This window comes from Parasteatoda tepidariorum, chromosome 7 (assembly GCF_982258835.1).
Source record: "Parasteatoda tepidariorum strain Cologne lab strain chromosome 7, Ptep-v5.0, whole genome shotgun sequence".
Taxonomy (NCBI): Eukaryota; Metazoa; Arthropoda; class Arachnida; order Araneae; family Theridiidae; genus Parasteatoda; species Parasteatoda tepidariorum.
The window spans coordinates 5,971,885-5,997,368 of record NC_141761.1 but is presented as its reverse complement, the minus strand read 5'-3'; the positions used below and the strand labels follow the sequence as shown (position 1 = coordinate 5,997,368).

The following is a 25,484-nucleotide window of genomic DNA, read 5'->3' as shown; positions in this document are numbered from 1 at the left end:
TTTTCATTGCACGATTCGTAGAACGATTTTAAAATTTATTTTTGATGTTCCAAACTAATACTGTACGAATTATAAGAGGTTTGAGATCTATTCATTGGCGAAGCATACTTGGACCATTTAAAACTCAAAATCGCCAGATTATTTTGGGGTGTCTAATTTGCACATTACTTAAGTTTGAGATGTGTACCTCAGAAGTGTGATTCCTTATTTTTTCTATTTTCGAAACAAGCTCTAATTTACGGTCTTCTAGTGGACTGAAACTGGGTAGTGTAATTTTTTTTGTAATTTTATATCTCAATAGCGAATATGTTCCTTCTAAAGGGTCACCATTCTAAAATGTAAAAATACAGTAAAAGTTCGTTATAATAGGAGATGACATTGTCATTAATAAGCAAATACACTTATCTAATGTTAAAATAGGAATAAAAATCGATATGTTAACCTCTTTTTTTTCCTATTGTGCACAACTATTTTCAATTCAATTTATACTTAAAATAGATTGGTTTTCATAGAGTTTATACATTAAATTAACTCTGGATTTTATATGACACGCTTAAATGTCTGGAACAAGAATGTTTGAACGAAATGTTTTCATATCGTTTGCAATAAGAAAATGGAATGAAGACAATACCTTTTGACGCCCTTGATAACAGTGAATGTTGATTTTAGTAGTAATTAGTCTCGAAAGAAAATTAAAGGACAGGGTAGATATGTTGCACATTCTCTTGAAGTGCGTGTTCTAAAAATAGAACTTGCCTTTTAGGAATAAAACTTAGCTTGTAGTTGCTCATACATTTATAAAAATAAAAGGTTAAAGTTGTAAAAAATAAAATGGTAATTCGTTTTTTCGCTTTTCTACATTGATGCTGAAAATAACGTATCCAATTTAAGCCTTTTTGCAAAACATTGCTCACTGAAACAGAGGGAAAATGTATTTATTTAAAAACAAAATGGTCGTTATAGCGGAAGTATAGTAACTCGTTAATATCATTTAATTCTTGATATCTCCAACATTAGCATTTTGAAGATTATATGGAAATTTGATGTGATAGTGGTCTTCGTCGAATGCATCGAACATCGTTATATGGAACTTTTACTGTATCATAATTTTTTAATTTTCTAAAATGGATTTAACTCGCAAGAGGCGGAGCTGCTGAGATAAATCATCGAGAAACTGAGGTGGAATAAAAATTTTAGATTTTTTCTTTTTTCTTAAAGGTCATTTAAAAATAAACTGAAAAAGAATTTTGAATGTTAGGTTGTTGATATAAATCTAATGATTGCAGCCTGACAGATGACGCAAACTGGAGCGAAATGTTTAACTTAAAGTCTCAATATAATTATGATAATCTGGATAATTAACATTTACAATCCTATGTAGATCTATTTAACGGCCTTTTTCCTTGAAAAGGGTCAAATATAAGGATATGTGTCAAATATAAGGATAATGTTAAGGATATATGTTACCTACAGGGTTATTCATAATTCCCTCCGAGGTTTCGAAGCGTTACAGTAAAAAAACGAAGACGAATATGGCAGAAAAGAAATTATTCCGAAAATATTCAAGTTTTAACTAAAGCAGTTGCCGGTAGATGGCAGTAACATGTACCACTGATGCCAGTTGTAGTAAAGAAAAATGCTGTTTACAGGTGGAGGGAATTATGAATAACCCTGTATAATATAAGGATAAATGTAAGGATATAAAGATTAAATATAAGGATCTATGTTAAATGTAAGGAATTTAGTATTAAATATTATTTTAATTTAAAGAGTATTAACAAAGCACTTAACCCTTTCCTGTTACAAGAAGTTACAAGCCCTTAAAATTTGAAACTTGTGAACATTTCATTCTTTTTTTTGACAACCACCACTCTTAAAGCAACAGCGAACCGAAGTATAATTCTTTATTTAGTTTCTACGATTGCAATTACTTACGTAATGTTTGATTGGAATCCGAAATACCCCATTTCTGAAAGGGTTAAAGTTATAATTTTTTTACTTGTGAAAGACTATTAAATTCAACAAATATTAAAAAAAAAAACTTCCAAATAAAACTGTGCCAATTAAAGTAGAATGTCGGAGTTTTCTTGGAATAATAATTAATAATATGCAGTTTAGAGGCAACTTTGGATGTTTAAAGAAGCGTTTAATAAAGTATGCTCATTAGAAGGTTATGAACAGTTAATGTATGTACAGTTTTTTTTTTAAAAAGGCCATTTTGAAAGCGGCAGGAGACGTTATCCAAGCCAGAGCAAAATATGTTCTTAACTATGGAAAGCACATTTTCCCTGTGGATAGGATAAGTCTTGTTGCTTATTTGACAAGGCAAGGTCGAAAAGAAAAGTTGCAATTCACGATTAAAAGTTCTACTTTTTTTTCTCTTGCAAAATTTAAAGAATCGATTTAAAGGTTCGATCTTCAGTGATGGTTTGAAGGCCCACCCGATTTCAGATCGATGGACACTTAACTTGTTTGGAATACGAGCTCATTGCTTGCCAATTCGCCACAATCATGCCTCTTTACGAAATTATGGAGACATTGGCCCCAGGGTCCACAGTAGGGAGCTGTTTCGAGGAAGCCTTATTTAAGTTATATAAAATTCTTTGATTTTTTTTTTAAGCTAGGAGTTTTAGTTATGCATCGGACTCTTTTGCTTTTTAGCTTGCATTAAATTCAGTCTTATCATTAATTCTGTCTTTATCTGGATTATGATGGTTAAATTCAAGTTAAATTTTTTCTAACGATTTTAAGTAGTATAAAGGGAAAATGGTACTTACGAATACTTGAAAGGACCCTTATGAAAAAAAAATTTTTGAAATGGTTAACTATGAAGTTTTTAAATTGCCCCGTTTTCTTTCATCAGTATGTACAATAATCAATAAAAAAAAATACTAGTCTTTTTTTTTAATGAAGTTTCTTCTGATGCTCTTTCACTGTTTTAAAACAGGCTAGAAAAAAAGAGATCTAAAAAAATTATCAAGCAGCAGCTTTCGCCATAGCAACGCACTGTCTACTATTACTCTTGATTATTGTAGTTGAAAAGTGAGGACGCCATGAAATCCAAACCTAGACTCGTTTTGCCGATGGGTAAAAAATTTCTGTTGATCTACTGTAATTTAAACAATCTGATTACTTGTTAATTAATAAAAATAAATACTCTATAAATTGTGATTGATAAATAACATAGAATGATGAACAAAGCTGAAAAATGTATACCAAGAAAATTAATAATGCTAGAATAATTTCATTTTATTTTTTGCCTATGGCTTTATTATTAAATTAAGCAAAACACATTTTTAAAAATTTATATTCTCAAAATAAATATTTACAGTATTGAGTACTGTTTGGCGTGATATTGCTAGTGGAAAACTCATGATGGCCAAATTTTTACACAATCGTGCAATTTTCCCATGCCTAATCCCTTTAGCAGCACCCCCCCCCCTTAATCCCATGCCCCACTGCATCATACCTATTTTCATGGTACCCACAATAAGTACCTTGGTACCTATATTAGCCTATTTGGTGATTAATTAAACAGTTTCTATGACGATAATGCCAGTAGTATCTATTGTCATTACAGTGAAGAATAGTATAGCGTTTTTTCTCGGTTCTAAACGATTAAGAACTATTTATCGATTAATTTTACTTTTTGGTGCATAATTTATTTTTTCAATTACTCTTTATTTTACTTAGTTTTAATAGTGGAACTGCAAGGGAAATAAATACGTAGTTTCAGATAACTTAGGAAAAATAAATTTGTCTGTCCACTCTGATGATTTAGCTCATGCGATTATTAAAATTATTAAATGTTAAAGAACGTGGAGAAACTCCTATTTTGATTAAATAAGGCTGTAAGCTTGCAAATATTTCTGATATTTATTTTATAAATACTAAAGGAAAAAAAAACTAAAGAAATCCATTGAGAAAGATTTATTTTTCAAATTTCTTTTTTGAAAAGAATCATGAGAATTTGGTGCGAGTTTTAGGATCGAGGGTTAGTTTGCACCTTCGGGAAGCTGGCACAAATCGTGCTGGAGTTATAAGAAAAAGGCATTTTCTTCTTTTAAAATTGGAGTTACATAGTTGCATACCAATTAAACTTTTTTTGTGTGGATAATGTAGCGTTATTTTTTAAATATTTCAGATTTAATTTTGGTATTTTTATTTCATGCTGATATTTTAACGATTAGTATCTATTAATTTAAGTATCTACTATTAACTAATCTACTATTAGTTTTACTGTGTAAGTAATTTATTATCTATTAAAACACCTCTAAGTAAACTTGACTAGAAATTAGTTGAACTAGAAAGAAGTTGAAAAAACACTTTTTTTCCCGTAAACTAAGCACGTAAATATTTATTTGTGATTTCAAGAATAGCTTTAAGATAGTTAACTATTACAAAAATACTTAATTTAATTTATTCTAAAAAAAACAAATTTTCATTCAGAAAAGAAGCTGTTTTACTATTGTACTGTGGTTAGATCACGTGACGTGCATTATCTAAGTTAGATCACTTGCTTTGAAGCTTATTTGTAAAACATTTGTAAGCAATTAAGAATTTGTTTTTTAAATAATAAAATACGGCACAAAATAGGGAAATGCTACTCAATTTAAAGAAAGATCCAGCTTTCAAATTATCGTGTTCTAAAAAAAGAGATAAAAACTTTCTAGGTCGTGTGTAGGATAAATGTTGACAGAATTGTAAGGAATTTTAAAGGACATTTATTTGTTTTTCAAACAGCTTTATATTTGTAATTTTTTTTTTATTTTTAATTTTCAATATTTACTGTGTAGCAATCGTTTCATGGGCTGAACTATATATTTCTTTTTCTTTTTACACAGAAAGCTTTTCGAGATCAGGATTTAAGTTTTTACAATTTCAGAAATTAAATATGACACAGACATGAAGATGGTCTCTAATTTGTTTACATATTTTACGGCAATGTTTCGATCATCAGCCTGACATCAAATCTATAAATAGAATTTTTTCAGTATTTGATTTTTACAAAATTTTCCTTCATGAAACATATTTAAGCAATTTTTTTTTAGTACAAACTTTTAACTTAGGCGACAAAGAGGAGGATATCAATGAGGAATAAAATAAGGGATAAAAAAAACGTTTTAAAAATTTTAATTCGAATTTTCATTGAATCATTAATTATGAAAAATTAGAATTTTTAATAAATAGTGGCTTTAGCTTCTGTTATGTAATCCAAAACAATATTAAATGAGATCTTTTAATGATGAGCAACCAATTATATCGTTATATATTATATATATATATAATTTTAAAAGCCTGTTTCATTCAAAATTTTCTTACTTAAATTGTTCTTTTTATTGTTCTTTTAAGTATTTTTTTTTCAACTTGATCGAATATAAACTTTTCTTCCATTTAAATATTAATATTCAGCAAAACTCAGGGTTTTTATGTTTAATTTTTGAATGCGCTTTACTTACAAAAGATATTGATTTCAATTTTTCTTGACTGCGATACATTAGCGTGAACACTAAAATGCTGAAAAATGAAGTGAAACATCCTTGTAGAAATTCATATTAATTATTATATAAATTGAACATTAAGTAATATAAATTGCGCAATAAATCTACATTAATTTTATTCATTTCTTGGTTGTACTTATTGTCTACATCTGTTTCATATTAATTTAATTTATATCTTCGCTGTCTATGTTACTTTTTTGTCGATATCTGATCAGGCGTAACACTATCATAGCCAGCTACATTGCACTGCACGGTTTATATCGTAGAGAGTTAAATTTGTCATATATTAATATTAGACAACAAGTCAAAAAATATCATAAAATAATATAAATAATAAATTAGACTGTTTTTTTGTTGCTCGTTTTGATGTAATATTTAAACTTTTTATTTTAAGAAATTGATTACTGATTGATTTACGCCACCTTAAAAATAAACAGAGAAAAGAAGTACAAATTATAACTTGGAGTAAAATTTAAAAGAATTTTAAAATTTATCTGCTCTGACATTGTCACGTTTTATTATAGATTTGAACCAGATATTAATGAAGCATTATAAATTCCTTCTCGTGTGACAATTCGAATTTTAATTTATTGTTTTTTCATGTAACAACTATTATGGTAAACCTCTTTTTTTTTAAATAAAAATTAGTATGATTTAGTAAATATTTTTTATTCCCTCAGTTAGTTTTAAGTTTCTTCTTTATATAAGTTTCTTCTTTAAATTCAGTAAATGCAGTTCTTGAAAAATACGAGTACAATCGAATTTTTATAGCTCATATTTGTCTTAGTGTAGTTTTCCCTTAAGGTCCAGAAGCAGAATATTTTCAAATGTTCTGCAACAGGACTTATTAATATATACAAATGTTCTGCAAGGATTTCACAGCGAAGTCAGCTTTACATTAAAATACTATATTTTCATTTATTAAAATACAGGATCATACACAGATACTGTGCATTATTTTTAAACCAAGGCAAACATTCTTGATTTGTTACTTTTTCAATCACTTTTGAGGTGTAAGATTTTGTTAATGACGATTAATATATTATTATCGCAGGAATACGCTGTCACTTATTCAAGATACAAATTGTTCTGCAGGACTTCGTTTGTTCTGCGACGTACGTCACAGTTTTGGGCACTTTCTGCTTCTGGTAGGCATCTTAGCTTTTTTCACTAAAATTTGATAGGGTGCTTAATCAGTACTGTACGTCATTCCTGATTAGATTTTAGAGATTTTGCATAGCAGTACCGGTTCTCCCTTAACGCTGCATAGGAAGATAAAAACTGTGAGCGGAATTTTTCCATGCCTGAGGCATGCGGCCCAATATGATTTGCGAGCCCGTATGCTTGCGGTTATTCCAAATTAATTATAATTATGATTAGATTTATAATACTTATTGGCAATTTCTTCCGGTTTGTCTTTTGTAATATTACTTCGCTATAACCCCGGTTTGTCTTTTGTAATTATTACTTTGCTATAACCAATTGTTTTCGAAGTGAATGTAGCATAATACTTCAAAGCTTATTGTTGTTAATTAAATTAAGTTATTCCAAGTTACGTTTAAAAACTTCAAGGATTAATTGCTAGGCAATGGTTTGGTAACACAAATATAAATTCTCGCCAAAAAAAATATGCGTGTCGTTAACCTAAATCTTTTTGAAAAATGATTCCATGCATCATTTGCTTAAATATTTTCTTATTTATATTTAGTTCCATAGTAAATATATTTTTTTGAATTATAATTTCAATCTTTTAAGTATAAATCTTATGCAGTTACGTTTTAGGAAAACTCTCTGTTTTATGTGGTGTTACGACTCTTGTCCTTAAACTCAAGAAGGGCTAAGATTTTTTTTTAAAAAAATACTATTAATAAATAAATAAATAAAATAATAAAATCTTAATTGCAATCTGCAATTAATTATTACAATTAATTAAAATATTTTCGTAAAATCTATCGATTTTCGATTTGATTTCTTATCGATCCTCCTAACTTATTTTGAATTCTTTAGGTAAACGTTTTTTTTTAAATTCAAAAAATAAAAAATAAATAAGAAAGAAAAGAAGAAGAAAAAAAAACGAAACTGCTGCAGGTTAATTTGATCCGTTTTGTTTGGTCTTCTATTTCTTTTCTCTTCAGCCTACACTATTTGATTTCATTTCCTTGTTTTTGTATACCCACTGTCATAAAAGGTTAGTGCAGTGTAACCGATTTCGGTAATTTTATACGTTTCATTAATCCGTAAATGTGACAGATTTTAAACATATATTTGTGTTTGTTTTATTATTTTAATTGTCAAATAAATTAAATTTTAATAAGGGAAGTTGTATTCATCTAATCTCTTAAAAAGTCACTTGTGTGTTATTTAATACAGAATTTTCTTTAACAGAAAAAGAACAATTTCTGTTTTCTAGAGTTACCATTAAATATTTAAATTAAAAGAAACGTGCTTGACAATTTTTTCCAATTTACACAAAAATTTATGTTTACAAATTTATTTCAAAACTTTAAAATTTTTCAGTTGAAATTTTACTTTTTTTGGTGCATTATTGGTTTCTTTTTAGAGTGCTTAAAGTATTAATTTTCGATTTTGCTTTTAAAATTACGTGCAGGATATTGATCTACTCATCAATAATTTAAATAAGATTTTTCATTAACATTTAACTTTAAATGTAAAAGTATATATTAGTTAGCTGAGTAGCAATTTTACATTTTAAATTTGGAAAAAATACATGCTTGAGGCTCCCTTGTTGCATTTTAGAAGAGTTAGTTTTTCTTCAGGTTTCTATTGTAAAGAGTGGAAGCATATATACTATCTAAAATGTCTGTCTTTTTTGGTTTAAAAAAATTATAATATTTAAGTGTTGCAATAAAGTATGTTAAGGAGTTAATTTTTGAAGTTTTTGGTTGTGGTGAATCGAATTTTTGGTAAACGTGATATTTTGTTTTGAGTTTATGAGAAATTAAAAGTAATACATTGATGGCTTCAAAAATTAAAAAAATAAGCTGATTTTTAAAAATCTGTCAAGCTATTTTCTTCCTTACCTGTTTTGAGAAATAAATTAAAAAAATGTTTGTTTAAAACTATTGTGTGATTTATAATAACTGTAGGTCAAAGTTTACAGTTATTGCTTATTTAGTTTTTTTTAAATCTTATTTTACGTGCCTGCGCCTATGGAAGCAAATTTAAGACAAAATTGACTCTGTTTTGTTTTTGTTCTTCGTGTGGACTTCAGTGCATCAAAGCCGGAACATTTTTGAAAACTAACTATTTATAGTTTTTTTTCTAAACTATTCTATTCAAAATAACTTTTAGGCAAAAAAAAGAAGAAAAAAAACGTTTTAATGATGAAAATAAGTGTTTATTTAACATATAATATTAGAATTAGAAATGACTCAATAAAGGAGCTAAATCTAGTTATAATCGAAAATCTACAAATAATGCAAAATGAACAGTGTTTTTTTAATTCTGTATACAGTCATTCAACTAGTACATGATTAGACTCAGAATTTCGAAAAGTCGGAATAAATAATTAGAATAATAAAAAAAAAGGAGACAAAAAGTTGATTTTAAATTTAAATCTTGTGAAACTACGATATCATAGTGATGCCTTTCCGTTTATATAGTTTTTTGAAATATTTTTTAGAAATTGAATTTTCGCAGTAAAGAAAAACTCGAAGAACAAATGGAAAAATTCGACTACTATGATCTTCTGAGGAAATATTAGTTTTTATTATTTATTTCAAAAACGCAGAAAATAGATTCATGATTCCTATGTTTCTGACAATCTATGCGACCTAAATTAGGGATGTTATTGATAAATTAAAATACGCTGTTTAAAGTTAGTACTTAAGATGTGTGTTCATGGGTCAAAAATGATAAATGAAATGAAAATTTTATGCAAAATTCCGTAACTTTTTCCTGTACGTCACATTCAAACTTATGTTTGTTGGACTTGCTTATTTTATGTATGCTAGAAATTCATTTCAATTTTTGGACTTAATTAATAATATTAATTATTTTTGATATTTTAATTATTTTAAGGAGTTTATTTTTTCTCGAAAAAAGCACTTTCTTTTTGTTTTTATTTCGATGTAGTTTGTTATTAGTTATGTAATACGCATTTTAAATGCGACAGTTAAATGTTTGTTTTTTTAGAAACGTTTTTGTGGCTTAAGGGTATTTTACAGGGTTATAGTTATGCATAAAAAATACTAAAGAAAGAGTTGATTTTTTAAGTTTGTTTTTAAATATCTTATTACATTGAAGTAAAATTCGAAAAATTTTAAGGTATCACAATAATATTCATTAATTAAAAAGCATGAAGATCGTTAATTCTTAGAAGCCGTGATGTATATTTGCATGAGGCTTAAATATTTTTACATGTCACAAAAAATGGTCGCCTTTAAGTTAATCTAGTGCTCTCTAGTATGTAGGTACAATAACGAGTATTATAAAATAGAAAATTTAAAAAAAAAAAAGCCGCTAATTTTTTTTATCGAGAATAGTGCCGCTAATTTATCGAGAATAGTGTCAGATTTCTGTACCGAAATGAGATTGATACAGGGAAAAACATTAAGATATTCAACCTCTTATTTCAAAATATAAATTTTTTTCAAACATTTGATATCTTATATTATCGATAAAATAAGTTTTGCATCATCAAGTATTTTATAAAACTAATCAAGCACCAAAGTAGAATATTCCAAATTTCTGTAATAATTTAGTGACATATTTATTATTCAAAACATTCTTCTGTCGTCTTAACTACCTTAAGAACAATTAATATCCATAGTACATAAAATATTCAAGACTGAAATCATGTCATTAATTCTTCATCTCAACTGTCACCAATGTCACGTTTAATTGTATCCACATAACTCTTAATTTTAAAATTGGCATGAAAGCTGTCAACTTGTGCTCATGCAATGTCGAATGCAATGTCGAACATGCAATGTCGAATGCTGAACTTTATTAACCAGCAAACTTTTAAATAGTAATTTTTAATATATAACATTGTGTACCCCCTAATAGGCCCATGATTTTCTCTGGTAGGGTACACTAGTACCCGGTAATATAATACGTGGTTTACTATAAGGTAATATATCGGGCCAAGTGTTAAAACAGTATGCTTGAAGTTGCATAAAGAAAATCTTTAGTGAATTTTTATTGTTTGACAAGTCAAGATGTTTCAAAAGAGTAAAAGCATTTTCTGCCAGAGTATTTATTTTGTTGCTAATTGACTGCAAACCGTTAGGAAAATAGATTGATAAAAACCCAAAATCATTCTGTTTTTAATTTGCATAAAACTTTTTAGTTAAATCTAAGTCTTTATCAAAATATATTTTCTGTTACATTTTATTCGATTAGAATAAGTTCTCAGTTATTTAGTTTTAAATTTTAGAAGCATAGTAGTCATGATCAAATTATATGCAGGCAATTAAGTTACTTAAAACAATTTTTCTCTTGCATATGATGCCCATAGTAATTTCTTTTAAATATCGCTCATAATAGTTGACTCTCATATTCCTTCACCAAAGTATATTTGAAATCTAAATCATAGCTCCTACTACTATGATTAACTATGAAAAGATGTATACTCGTTGAATGTTATTTTAATAAATATATTTACTTCGAACTCTTATTTTTCAAATATTAATTTAATATTGCTATTTGTTTTAAATATAATTTTCCTAAATATAACTAATTTATTTGCAATTTTTTTTTTAAAATTTAAATGTAATTTTTTGTAGTAAATTATGTAAAAAATGTTTATTTGAAAAAATGAATAATTTCTTTTATGAGGTTGTTTCAAAGAATTAAAAAGAGAAAGTGTTCATGTCACTTTTATATTCTAAATCTGAAAATTAACACACATATGTTGTACCCTATAAATATTACAGTTCTAATATTTTCTGAGAGGTTTATGAAAAGATTTGATTATAATTTCTTTATTGTGTAGCAATTAATTGGTTTTTTTCCTCCCAATGAGTAGACAGTTTGCATATATACTTGTTCAAGCTTGTTTACTAAGCATATTAGTGTGAACTCTTAAAAATTTTAAACTAGCAATTTATAACCCCTTTTTTTAACCCTTTTTTTCCCTAATTCCTCGTGATACTTTCTAGACACTATCTAGCCATGCTCATAGTAGATTCATATTTCTAAATTATTTTTAAAATAAATTAAAATAATGACAAGTTGACAAAGACAGGTTATCCTAACTCTTTTTTATTGGTTTCCTCTGCATGAAATAAATGAAATTTTATACTCTTTTAAGCTGAGTATTTAAAAGCAAAACTTTAAGAACGCATTTTGTACATTATTTTGAGTAAAAGTACTTACTTTCTTAAACATATAAATAAATAAATCTTGAATCTCCACTGTATTTGCAGAACGTCCTCTAAATACAACAATAATGCTGTTTTTTTTTCTCTCATTATTTTGATTCTGTAAACATTTTTAAATTTGGAAATGTTACAGTGGTGAATGCAATTTCTGACTTCTCCATCACTCATTCGAGGAATTTTAACATGTTTGATAGACAACGTTAATGAATCGCGGATTTTTGTTCACTCTTCTCATTTAATAATGGAACTAAATATTTCGAATATTTAGTTCCTGTTGGTTGAAAAAACCTAAAAAATTTTTGAATAGAAAGTATACAAGTGATGCCAATGGTTAAAGATTTATTAAACAGACATTTATTAAAATTTAATCATTTTTTTTTAATTGAGTTTTTTTAAATTTAATTAATTTATAATTTTTTATTAAAAAAATTTTTTTAAAGTAAATTAGGTAAAAAAATTTGATTAATTTTTATAGTTCTTTTATAACGTTCTTTTAAAGAATTTAAAAAAGTATTTATTTCCTTTTTATGTTTTAGTCTTAATTTTAAAGCTAAAAAAATATATATGTGTTTTGTGCACGAAAAATTGCAGCTCTTGTATTTTCTGAAAGGCTTATAGCATAAGATTTAATTATATTTATTACGCTACATAATTATATTTGTTTGTTATTTCCAATTAATCGACCCCACAGTTTTCATTAAGAAAATTAAAAGTAAGAAAAACAAAATTAAATGAAAAATATTTATCAAAAAAAATTGAATGCAAGCTGTGTGGTTATTATGTTGTATTTGAAAAATTTCCTTTAAATTTTATGTAATAGAATTTTTGTTTATGCATATTTTTTGTATCATAAAATTTCTACTTAAAATTTTTTTTCTTCTGAAAAATATAGTTACATTGTTTTAAAAAATTGTAATTTTATTGTATGTCTACAAATGCAAAAGAACAATTTATCCAAAACGAAAGGTATATTGAACATGACAATCACCCCCCCAAATATTCCTGTGTTTAAATCAAAATGCCTTAAAGTTTCAGCCATTGAGTTGGGTCACAAAGCTGTAGACATTCTGAAAATATCTGCTGAATTTTGGCACCGTACTGACTCCTTATGTGTGCAACGTCATCGCCCTCACTTGAAAATAAGGGAGGAAAAAACTTACCAGCTCCTCTAGCTATGCCAAAAACATCACACTTAGGCAGAGCCAACCTAGCCAGCCTCCTCAAAGCCAGTGGAACATTCCTCCAGCCAAATCCTCCATCATGAGAACTGTTTTCCTTGGATTGTCCCGTGGACTTTCCCTTTGATGACCTGTGGAGTGCCCTGACTAAGGAGATCTAACATCCCTTCTGAGTCACTCAGATTAAGAAGAGAATCTCATCTACGTAATAGCTCAGCTTAATCATAATGGATCAGCTGAAGTATAAAAAGTTCGATTTTTAAATAATGTATAACCAAATGGAGAGATTGATAATCTGACAATTGCTAACACTGTGTGGTAAAAAAAATTTTGAAAGCAATGTTGGAATTCTAATTTTAGTTATTCCTCGAGAACGAAATTGCTTTTCGTGAGGAAGAAAATATGTTCTACACAATATATTTTTTGAGTTTAAAGTACTGAGTTGACTCTTTTTTTTAGCTATGTTCTGTTCCTTTTAGGCATGCAATGTCTAAGAAGGTGAACGATGACCTGTTGATTTTTGCATTAGCTTTTGAACTTTTACCATGTAATGCCCAGTTGTAGCGACCATTATGAATAACAGGAAACATATAAAAAGAAAGAATATTTTATTTATTAGAAAAATGGAAATCTTAGTACTTTGAATAGGTTAATGGAGAGCTCACCTTTTCAAGTATTACAGTCGGAAAGCAAACCGAGAATAAAATAGTTCAGAAATGGAATTTTCGACATCGAAATTATTAGTTCCAGTTTTAATTTGAAAGAAACCAGGTGAAGCCATTGACAATAGAAATATCGTGTTGACTGTATAGTAAAGAGATACGAAAAGTGGTTTTGTACAAAAGCAGGAGCTCAAATTTGCATGCAGAACTAATTAACCTTAGTTTTTAAAAAAGAAGAAAAACACCGAAGTTGCTAGTAAGATTATTTTTATCGTTTGGAAAGAGGAAGCTTCCTGCACTTAAACAATTTAGAACAGTATCAGACGTCAGCAAGTAACTTTTCGACACTCTGTTGATTTGTGCCGCACCTTTGAATTTTCACTCTGTCCTGTTTTGCCAGTCTAAAAAGCATGACAACGGTATTTCTACCCTTAATGCTGGGCTATCTTATTCTAGCACATTAGCTAGAAAATAAATTAGAAGCTGTGACTGCTAAAGTACTAGTAAATACTTTGAACTCCATTGAAACAAAATGAAGTGATTAATTATTTTTTGATTGAAAATAATGCGTTGAAAGGACAGTGTAAGTGATGGTATCCTTTCGAACTCAAATTTTAGTTCTACCTACAGAATGGACTTTAATATCAGGAACAAAGAAAGTAACAAAAAGCAAACATACTAGCAAAAGTATTTTTGCCATTTGGATTTGTAATTCAGTAACCTTTTGCATCTGATATGTCCAAGAAAGTCAAAACAAAAACGTCCGAACTTTTTCCTCGGCTTTAGTTTTTTCACTATAAAATGTTCAGTTTTGAAGTAACAGAAATGAATCTGTCAAAAGATTGTAAAATTTTAATTGTGGAATGTCTGCAGAGAGAATAAGACAATGTTTGTTTACCTTATGAGATGAAAATGAGATAATGATTAGTGAATCTTTTGCTGTGTCGCACCATTAAGATACAATCATTGATAGAAAGGTTCCAATGCTGACTGTCTGAATCCCTTCTGACTTTCTGAACCCTTGACTTCTTGAATGCTGACTTTCTAAACAGGCACCAAGTGACATTCGTACTCATGCACATTAGTACTGCATAGCAATTATTTAAATAAAACTGCCAAAGCTAAATCAAATGTGGGTTCAATCATTTGCACCGTAAAACAGATTTTTTGATGTAAAGGACATTTTACAATAGACTAATGTCTCCCTGGCAAGATTTGTTCGATTATCTGGTAAAAGCAGCTCTGTGACCAGACTCCCACACACACTCACACGTCAAGTGTCTTCTCCTTTTAGCTATATTCTCCATTAAAGTTTTCAAGAACAGTGTAAACCTATTTATGACTACGAACGAAATTAGGGGTGATTGAAAAAAAAAATTGACTGTTGACAAACTTACAGACCTTATTCCTCGTACAATATTTGCTATGTAATTGTTATTAATTTAAAGTAAAATGCTCTATTTTTATGGAGGCTCGTAAGCGACTCTTTTAATTCTTAATTTAGATACATACTTCTTCTGTCATATTCTAATTTTGATATTTATTATTTGTAGTTAGTTCATTCGATTAAGAAAATCCATTCCACGCCCCATCGTAATAAAAAAAAAAGATGGGGCATATATTTTTTATTCTAAATTTTTTTTTTTTTTTATTTCCTTAAACACGTATTTTTTTTTTTCAAATCTCTACGGTCTGAATGGATTTTCGTGCAGATTTTAAATGAAATGTTGTTATATTTGTTTAAGTTACTTATTTGTTAAGTTACTTATTTGTAGTTAGTTCATTCGATTAAGAAAATCCATTCCACGCCCCATCGTAATAAAAAAAAAAGATGGGGCATATATTTTTTATTCTAAATTTTTTTGTTTTTTTTTATTTCCTTAAATACGTATTTTTTTTCAAATCTCTACGGTCTGAATGGATTTTCGTACAGATTTTAAATGAAACGTTGTTATATTTGTTTAAGTTACTTATTTGTTAAGTTACTTATTTGTAGTTAGTTCATTCGATTAAGAAAATCCATTCCACGCCCCATCGTAATAAAAAAAAAAGATGGGGCATATATTTTTTATTCTAAATTTTTTTGTTTTTTTTTATTTCCATAAATACGTATTTTTTTTCAAATCTCTACGGTCTGAATGGATTTTCGTACAGATTTTAAATGAAATGTTGTTATATTTGTTTAAGTTACTTATTCGTTAAGTTACTTATTTGTAGTTAGTTCATTCGATTAAGAAAATCCATTCCACGCCCCATCGTAATAAAAAAAAAAGATGGGGCATATATTTTTTATTCTAAATTTTTTTTTTTTTTTACTTCCTTAAATACGTATTTTTTTTCAAATCTCTACGGTCTGAATGGATTTTCGTACAGATTTTAAATGAAATGTTGTTATATTTGTTTAAGTTACTTATTTGTAGTCAGTTCATTTGATTAAGAAAATCCATTCCACACCCCATCGTAATAAAAAAAAAAGATGGGGCATAGTTTTTTTATTCTAAATTTTTTTATTTTTTTTATTTCCTTAAATGCGTATTTTTTTTAAATGTCTACGGTCTGAATGGATTTAAGTTGTATTTATTATCCTGTCTATATACAACTATATGATAATCTATAATTTAAAAATAGTTTGCAAAAAGAAAAAAAAATGAAAAAAATAAAAAAATAATAATTAATTGAAAAAAATGAAAAAGAAAGAAAAAATAACAAAAAAAGAAAGTAAAAAAAAGAAAAGAAAAATAATAAAAAAATGAAAAAGAAAGAAAAAAATTAAAAAAAAAGAAAGTAAAAAAAAAAAAAAAATGAAAGAAAAAAAAAATGAAATAGAAAAAAAGACAAAGCAAACTATTTGTAAGAGTATTTTGTATGATGTATTTGAATTCAGCCTTTGTTCCATGATATTCAACTGATTGTATGAATAAACTGTATTGATTTTCAACTGGAAAATACTATCTGGTTTTTTGTTTGCTTTTTTTAAGTGTACAATACTCTATTGAAAACTTACATTCCTTATTTTATCCTTTATATTTAAACGATTACACTATTAATTTTTTTATATATTATTTCAAGTATATAATAATTTCATCATTTTTTCAAGCATTTTACATGCTTTAAACAATTTTTTTTTTTGTATAGATAAAATATATTTGAAAAACAGAATTTATATATATATATATTTTTTAAATGTACACCTTCGCATCAGTTGTATACTTTTTCTCAACATATATAATTAAGCGCGATGCATTTTGTGGAGTTTGAAATAATAATTCAAATTGGGAAAATTTCGATTGAAAGTAACATCATTACGAGGTAAATTTTATATGAAAAATACAATTGTTTAAATGAAATTAATTCGATTCTGATTCCATGAATCAAATTTTACTTCAAAGAATATCATCATTGAAGATTGCCAATCTTTTTTAATCCTTTATACTGTTCTTATAGATTCGAATCAAACGACTCAATGAAAGGAAAAATATGATTTCGAATGGGTGATTGATTAGTGAAATATGCCCATTTAGATCTCAGTATTTAACTATCAAATTTAACAATCGAATATATGCATTTTAATGATATTAAGAGAACGTTTTTCAAAAGTGGAATTCATCCTTTCCGTTTCTAAGCATTTCTCATGAAAAAAATAGAGCGTATTTAAAAATAGAGTGAAGCTTATGTTTCGGGGGAAAAAATATGTCATTTCATTCATTTGAAATCAATCAAAAAGAATTTTGGGTTTACTTGTGTCTAACAAATTTATTTCTTAAGATTAAATTTTTTAAACCCATTTTGTTTCTTCTGTTTGACAAAATATCGGAACTATTTTTGATGGCAGCACTGAAATAATTTAAGCCTAAATGAGTGTACTCTAGACAACGAAAATCTTTAACACGATTTTGATTAAACTAATATGACTTACATAATGACAGATTTTTCAGAGTAAATGAATGATTGAAATATTATAATGCATCATTTACCTTGTTTCTTAATTCCATTTAATAGATTCAAAAGTTTGCATGAAAATAAAGAAAAAGAAACAATAGAGTAAAAATAAATAAAAAATAAGAATAATAAGCTAAACAATATATAACAAATTTTAAAAAAAAGACATGAAAATAGGAAAAATCATTTAGTATGCAAACTGTATGGTCATTACTTTTTTTCTGAATAAATGTCTTACGATTTTGTGCAAAAGAATTCTCGTTTGTACTCCAATTATTTTCATTATTAAATTTTTACTTAAAAGAAATTTTTTTTTTGAGAAGTATATTATATTTGTAATTTGTCAAGTTATGATTAATAAAAAGATTTTTTCTACGATATTTTTTAAAGTGAGTCATACTGTAGTTTTATCCTTAAATATGTTTTTAACTACTAAAAGAATCATGGTAAGGAATAAAATCCTGGGAATTAAAATCTGGAGGAATTATATTGCCCTTAGCAGGTGCTGAAATTTTACTTCTGCATGCAGAACTAATTAACATTAGCTTTGAAAAGGAAAAAAAATCAAAGATAATAGTCTTATTATTTTAAGGGTACAACTTTTACTTTTAGTATACAACACTTTATTGAAAATTTATATTCCTTATTTCATTCTCAATATTAAAACGTTGGCAATATTAATTAGTCACTTTTTTATAGTAACTTTTTCTATTTACTAGAATTTAAACAAAGAGATTTTTATTGGATTAAATATTGGAATTTTCTTTGAAGGGAAATATTCAAAATTATGCCAAAATAAATGTTCTCTAGGTATTAATAACCTTCAACACGATTCGATAGTATTTATTTGATGAACATGAATGCTAGGTTTTTCATTGTAAATAAATGGTTTATTAGTTACTTTTGCCAATTCATCATTCCTATAGTAACTTTCCCAACTGAAATACTCATTTACTAAATATTTTCATATTAAAATGTTGGTACAAAATTCTCATATTGAGCACAACCCTAAAATTTATAGTAAAAGTACTTAAATTAGTAAACAATTAAAATCATAAGACTTTCTGATCTCAAAGTATAACAGAAAATAAACAAAATTGGAAGAATTAATATGATTATCAGAGTTACACTGATTTTGTGTTTAGCTTTAAATCAATGGTTAGTTTTTTTATTAAGTTTTTTTTTTGTATTTGTAGCAAAATTTAATCAAATTAAATTTCCAATCTTTACATTTTAAAACCATATTTATAAGCTGTTCGATCATTTTACGGTTTTAGAAAAAATTCTTTTTTTTTCCCCTAAATTTTTTTCCCTTCTATCTTACATTCTTTTGCGAGTAAGTGGCAGAAAATGTTTTGTTCTTTCTTGTTAATAATCCAGCAGAATTTAAAAATTAAATAGGCAACTAAATTTAACAAACTGTAATGGGAAATGAATTTTACTAAATTTTGTATAAAATTGAATTCAGTCGTGATAGCCAATGTCACTATTAAAACCTCAGTGTTAATACTTTTTTCCAGTTATTATGTATCATGGTTATTATATTGAAATCAATACTTTTTTAGCTGTATTACTCTCGGTAAACAGCCAATAGACTCGTTAATTCCATGTCCTTTAGACGCCCAACCAAGTTTTAATGTTGAATTCAACTAAGAAGACGAGGGTATTTGTGTCAAATTACAGAATTTACTAGAGAGCCTAGATTCATGTCCAGAGGCACCTTTGACGGTTATTGATAAAATAATGAAATATTTTATATTAGTTTTGTATTCTGAGTAGGTCAGTATAAAGTATTTGATAATAAACTATACTTAAACTGATGTTTAATCATTTAGGTTGAATGATTTGATACCGGTTTATTAAAGTTACTACCAGTTCGTTACTGGAATCTAAAAGACGGATTAAGAGATTTTTAATTTGTACCATATTATCTATTGAATGATGCTCAGTTATAATTGTGGTTGAGGAATTTCTAGCATACATAAAATGTTTGTTATTTTTGGTAAATTTAAAAGTTGTTTATCATTTCAATTTGTGATGAAAAGGAAATATTAAGTTATAAAATATCTACGAGAAAAATGTAGAGAAATTGGTGAAAAGTTTGCTTAATGGAGCAGGTCTTTTGTTTTATCTTTAATTAAAAGTCTTATCACCAATTTTGAAGCATATCTTTTTTTCTATGATTTTAGAGCCATAGCAAATTTTCAATATTATTTTTTAAAAAACGCAAGCAATGCATAACAAAAAGTACTTAAATGCAATTTACATATAAAAATGCTGAAACATTTTTTAAATTTCTAAAGTTTTTGAGTTAGTAAACAGGTATTTTTCAAAATAAATAATTGAAGACTAATCATGTACTTATGTAATAACTCTTTCATTTTTCATGCGTAATTGTGCGTAAATGCTAAAATTAACGTCAAGAATTAACGTCAAAAATAATCCTAATTATAGGCTTAGGATTTTCGATTTTGCTATTTTTCTTGGAAAATTTAGTATTCCGATGCAAATACATTTTTCAACACTTCAATGACAGTTATGTGACTCTGGAATAAAGCATTTGTGTGCTTTTATCTAAATTTGAACTAAAAATACTATTTTTTAAACTTATTTATAAAAAAAATGCTTTGGAACGAATTTTTTTATTAAATTATAAGAATGAAATATTAATGCTTTCATTTTTGTGATTGTTCATAGTGCATTTAGAAGTAGAGGTTTGATGCGTTGTACGAAAAACGGAATTTAAATTAAACCGGTTTGGTACTCTAAATTAAAAACCAATTACGAAATCGAAAACAGCGGTTAGGTACGATTTATGAAAAACTTAATATCAAATTTAAAACAGCCTATTCATAATTGGGCGATGGCTATGGTTTAAGTTTTATACATATTTTTTAAACTTTTCCAATCAAATATCCTTTTAAATAATTAATTCGTCACATTTTCAAGAAGAAAACCAGTGTTAGTTTAAATGTGCTTCCACTTTTTATAATTCCATATTTTAAAAATGATTAAAACTGAAATATTAACTAATTCAAAAGCATTTTAAATCATTTCTAAATTAGCCATATTTCCAAAGCAATATTCTGAAATAAGTGAATTCTTCATGTCAATGTGCTTCAGTACCCGTGATTAAATCTTAAACCAATAATCATAGCGGTGGTTGACTGTCTTGCTAAACTTTCTCTTTTGTATTTGAAAACAATTAAGTCGCATTGTTAAAGGGAATAAAAATATCTAGAATTTAATTGAATGTTTTTAATTTATGTACGTGTTATCTCTAAGATGTTATTGAATCACTATAGAAACTGCTACAAGGAGCTTTTATTATTTAAAAAATTGCTTTAAATTTGGTAGGTATTTTTTAATCGATGATCAGCTACGATCAGAAAAGAAATCAATAATCACGTTAGATTTGTCAAGCACTATTTTATAATGTTAGTAACCATTTCATAAGTATTGAAAATAAAATTAGAAAAATCTATGTCCTTAAGGAAATTTTTGAAAGATAGATTTAAATTATTGTGAATGTAAACAGTGACTATTGAGTATAACAACATAGATGGCATTAAAGGAAAACATAAACAAACTCTTTTTTCTCTTCATTTCTGATTATTTTATACACTTAATTAAAACGATTGTATTTTGTCATTTCTATGGAGAGGCAAACTAGATGTAAACATACTTTAAGGAAAGGGTTATCCAATTTTCAGCCAAATACTTCACAATTCAATGAAATAAATTGCAAGACTTAATTTCAGAGATTAGTTTTCTCTGGAAAAAATCTGGATTTCCGGATTTTTGGTAACCGCGATCCAGAAATTTTCTGAAATCCAAGATCCAGAAGTTTCAGGAAATCATTGATCACATTTATGTATAAAAATTCTTGTATATTTTATTTAAAAATATTAGAACTAGACTTTATACTTGGCATCTCTTTCATTTGTAAATATTTTTACAGGTAGAATAATAAATGTGATTAGAAATAAAAGTAAACTTATACATAATTATTCATTTAAATTATGCTGCATATAATTTATTTAGAATTTTATGTTGTGAATATATCAATGATTTAAATTTATAGAGACATTAATTGTTTAAAATGCGTCATTAATGATTTTACTCAAGAAATTTTCATGATTTTTGAGTTGAGCTCGCAATCACCTTAGATAATTTGAACAAGATTATGCATCCCACTATGTTCATTATGCATGAGGATTTCATTTTTATCCTCACAATTATCCCATTGATTTTTAGAGTATGCAATTTAAAATTAATACAAGTGATAGAAAAAAAAAGAATTTTATTGTTACTCTTTGTTTATTGGAAAGTGTTTAAACTTTTGATACTATTTGTATAGTTGTAAATATCTTTAAAAAAAGTATATTATGCTCTATAAAGAGTAATATATTTAAATACAAAGTCCCTGAAATTGCCAATAAGCTTTTCGGAATCGCTAAATTTTAATAAAACTGAAATCGTACTAAGTAAATACAAAATTCTCTGAATTTTGTCAACGAGGTTTATTTTTTCTCTTATCTGTAAATTTTGGAATACATAAATACCAATTCTCGAAAATACATGCGAGTTTTTTTTTCTACATAGAAATCTAGCGGCAGAATGAAGGATAAATTGATACAAAATTCAATTGACTACTCGGTTTAATTTATTTATTCAGAATAGATTCATAAAAACTAAGAGCCTTTTCTTTTGTATTAAATGGTGCATACTTTGATTTTCCGACTGCGCCCTAGAAATCGAGATATTTATTTTTTAATAAAACTTCAAGCGCGTGTGGAGATTAAGGTTGCTCATCTATTTCTGAATCGGATCGACTCAAAATGTTTTGGAATCGAAGAAAAGTGTTCTTATTTAAAAATGGTGCTAAAATATATTTTCAAAAAGTGAAATATATTTATTAATTTTGCTAAAATATATTTTCGAAGGTATCAGATTTTGTCTGTCAATATAGATTGATCAATAGTTGCAGATCTATCATTGACGTTAGCTTTACAAGCATTATTATTCATAAGCATTATTTCGATTAATTTGAACGGCAAGATTCATCCCTTTAATTACCTCCTCATATATGCTCCATGATTTGTGAGAAAATGGCCAAATTAAAAAATTTTCTTTTCAGTTAATTACTTTGTAAAACATTGTTTCATATTAATGCAATTATTTAACGACATGCAAATTTATAATTAGTTATTTTTAAAACTCGAATAGAAATATGTCATTATGAACTACTGAAAAGCAGGCTGAAATTAACAAATAAAACATTTTTAAGGTCTTTTTTCTTTATTTTTCTTTTTGAACTTTTGAAATAACAAGATTGTGTAACTCAATAAATTAACTGCAGGTTGAAATACATTAAAAAGCAAACTGTATTGAGGAAAGGTTGTTTTAAACAACTTTGTTTTGTGCCAAGTTAAGATAATTTCCTTTAAAAAATGTACAAACGTTTTTGGGCAAAAAATATCTGCAATATTAAAATATGGGGTTTTAAATATTGTGTCTTTTAACTAGAAAAGGGTAGGCTTTCATTGCCAACATTCCTTTCTTTTGCAAACAAAAAATTTTTTAAAAAATCGTTAGATGCTTACATTTTTAGATGTTATAGTATAAAAAGCTATTGAACTTTCATTGTGCTCCTTATTTATGTTCTGAAAAATTCTACAGATTTATAAAATTTCTATAATGTTATTTTAAATTTGCTGTAATATTTTACCCATTAATGAAATTTTGCTTATTAGAATTTGTTAAAACAGCAATATATTTGAAATATATTTTAAACTATAAAAATCAATAAAAGAGTTTAAACAATCTTATATAAAAATGCTTTGTAATTTTTTAAAATGATGATTATTTATAGATAAAAAAATAGTTTGATTTAAATCAAGCTAATTTAAATCAAACAAATCTGGTTTGTAATCAAATACTTATAATTTAGTCAGCAAGTGAACTAACTTGGATAAGTCGCAAATATGTAAAAAAAGTAATTCTGCAAAATACATATTAAGATTTGGTTTAATTGTTTTATTATCGATTAAACAAAGTTAAGCTGAACAGAATTTTTTTCGAACCTTTCTCGGTTAGTCTCCCCCACACCCACCCAACGAGATCAAATAAACCTGCAAGTATATTATAGTGTGTCTACCACTACAAAATTACAATTACAATTCACTAGTAAATAAGACATGTTAACTCGATTCTATGGCGGGATACAGGAGCAACCAAGACCGTGAACTTAATACAGCTCTCACGATCTGTACCAAAAGAGTACGGTGATCTTAATACAGTTCTCCTGACTTCTCACAAAACAGCAATGAATCAACTAGTGGTATTCGTTCATAGAATTCTGTCACAAATATAATTCTTGTGGGGGAGTACCTTAGTGTGTCTACCACTACCAAATTACAATTCCTATTCACTAAAATGTAAGACATGTTAACTCGATTCTATGGTGGGTTCTTTCATAGATGAAGGTTGACATTGACAATCAGAACTCTCCCCAAGATATGTTTTAAAAACAGCAATAAATATAAATTTTTTTTTAAGAAAAACTTAATTTTATAATAATATAATTTTTAATAAAATTTTTAAAGTTTAATGTTTTAAAAATATTGCTACATTTCCCAGAGTGTGTAAATATTTTACATAACATCAAATTGCGTAAGATTTATCTGAAAATATTCCATTTTTCATTCATAAAACTGCATTTTAATTGAGTTTAAGTTTTCATTTATATTATATTTTTTATTTATATTCTGTCATTTTGATTGCATACAAAGCTTTATTTATTATTATAGTTATAAAGAGGTGATTTAAATATATCAGTATTGGGGGATGTGATGGATATTTGTTTTAGAGTTAATAAACTTTTTTCGAACTGAATTAACTTATTTTTGGTATGCATTTGGCTTTCTAAAGTGTAAGTACTGTAATACTGTTTCCGACTTATATGTGTTTACATATTTAATATTATGACTTATTTATAATCTTCATTCGTAGTAATTCTAATATGGAATATCTTTGCAAATTTCAAAGAATTAAAACGCTTGTTTTTGATATCAGCCTTATTTAAATTATTCTAGTGAAACATTACTTTAGATGTATAATTTAGTTTTTTATGGTATGTAACTATGTACACTTTAAGCGGTTTTTGGCAAAATATTTGTACGTTATCATATAATAGTTAGACTTCTCATTCATAATTTAAAATATAAATTCTATTTAATTTAAACGATTTAATTCATTTTTTACTAATAAGTACTTTCATGCCTTTTTTCGAAACAGTTCTAAAAATGAAGTGAAGACAAACAGAAATGATATACTTTTGAATGTAAATTTGAGGTAATCATTTGTAAGTCTTCCATAAATAGCTGCACATTCAGTTGATATAATTTATGGTGTCATTTTATTTTTAAAATACTACTTAATCAGCCGAAATTATGAGTCAGACTCGAAAATAGTTTTGAACTCTAGAGTGTCTTGAATTTTTTTTCAGAAGGAGTCTAGAAATTCATCCATAAAATAGGCGGATAAAAATCTTTGTGATTAAGTAAAAATATTAAACTTTAAATTCTTTGTAACATTGATTAATTATATTATTAAATATATTTACTTTTTACTGATACTCATATTTTATTTACAGTTTTCAGTATTTAGGCACCCATTAATAAAAACATCGAGTGGATTAAGTAAGCGTTTTGCACATTGTGGACATTTTAAAAATGACCTGTTATTTAATTAAATTATACTTAAATTCTTTAACTTGATTTAACTAACTATTTACTTCTTGATTAGATGGGAACAATCCTCACTGTTTGAAGAATTACAGTTATGCTCCTGAAT

At 26.9% G+C, this 25,484-nt stretch overlaps 1 long non-coding RNA gene across 2 annotated transcripts in view; it reads left to right on the top strand.

Moving 5' to 3' along the window:
* The window catches only part of LOC147806781 (uncharacterized), a 184,173-nt gene that overhangs the window by 102,230 nt on the left and 56,459 nt on the right, over positions 1–25,484 (top strand). The window lies entirely within an intron of this gene.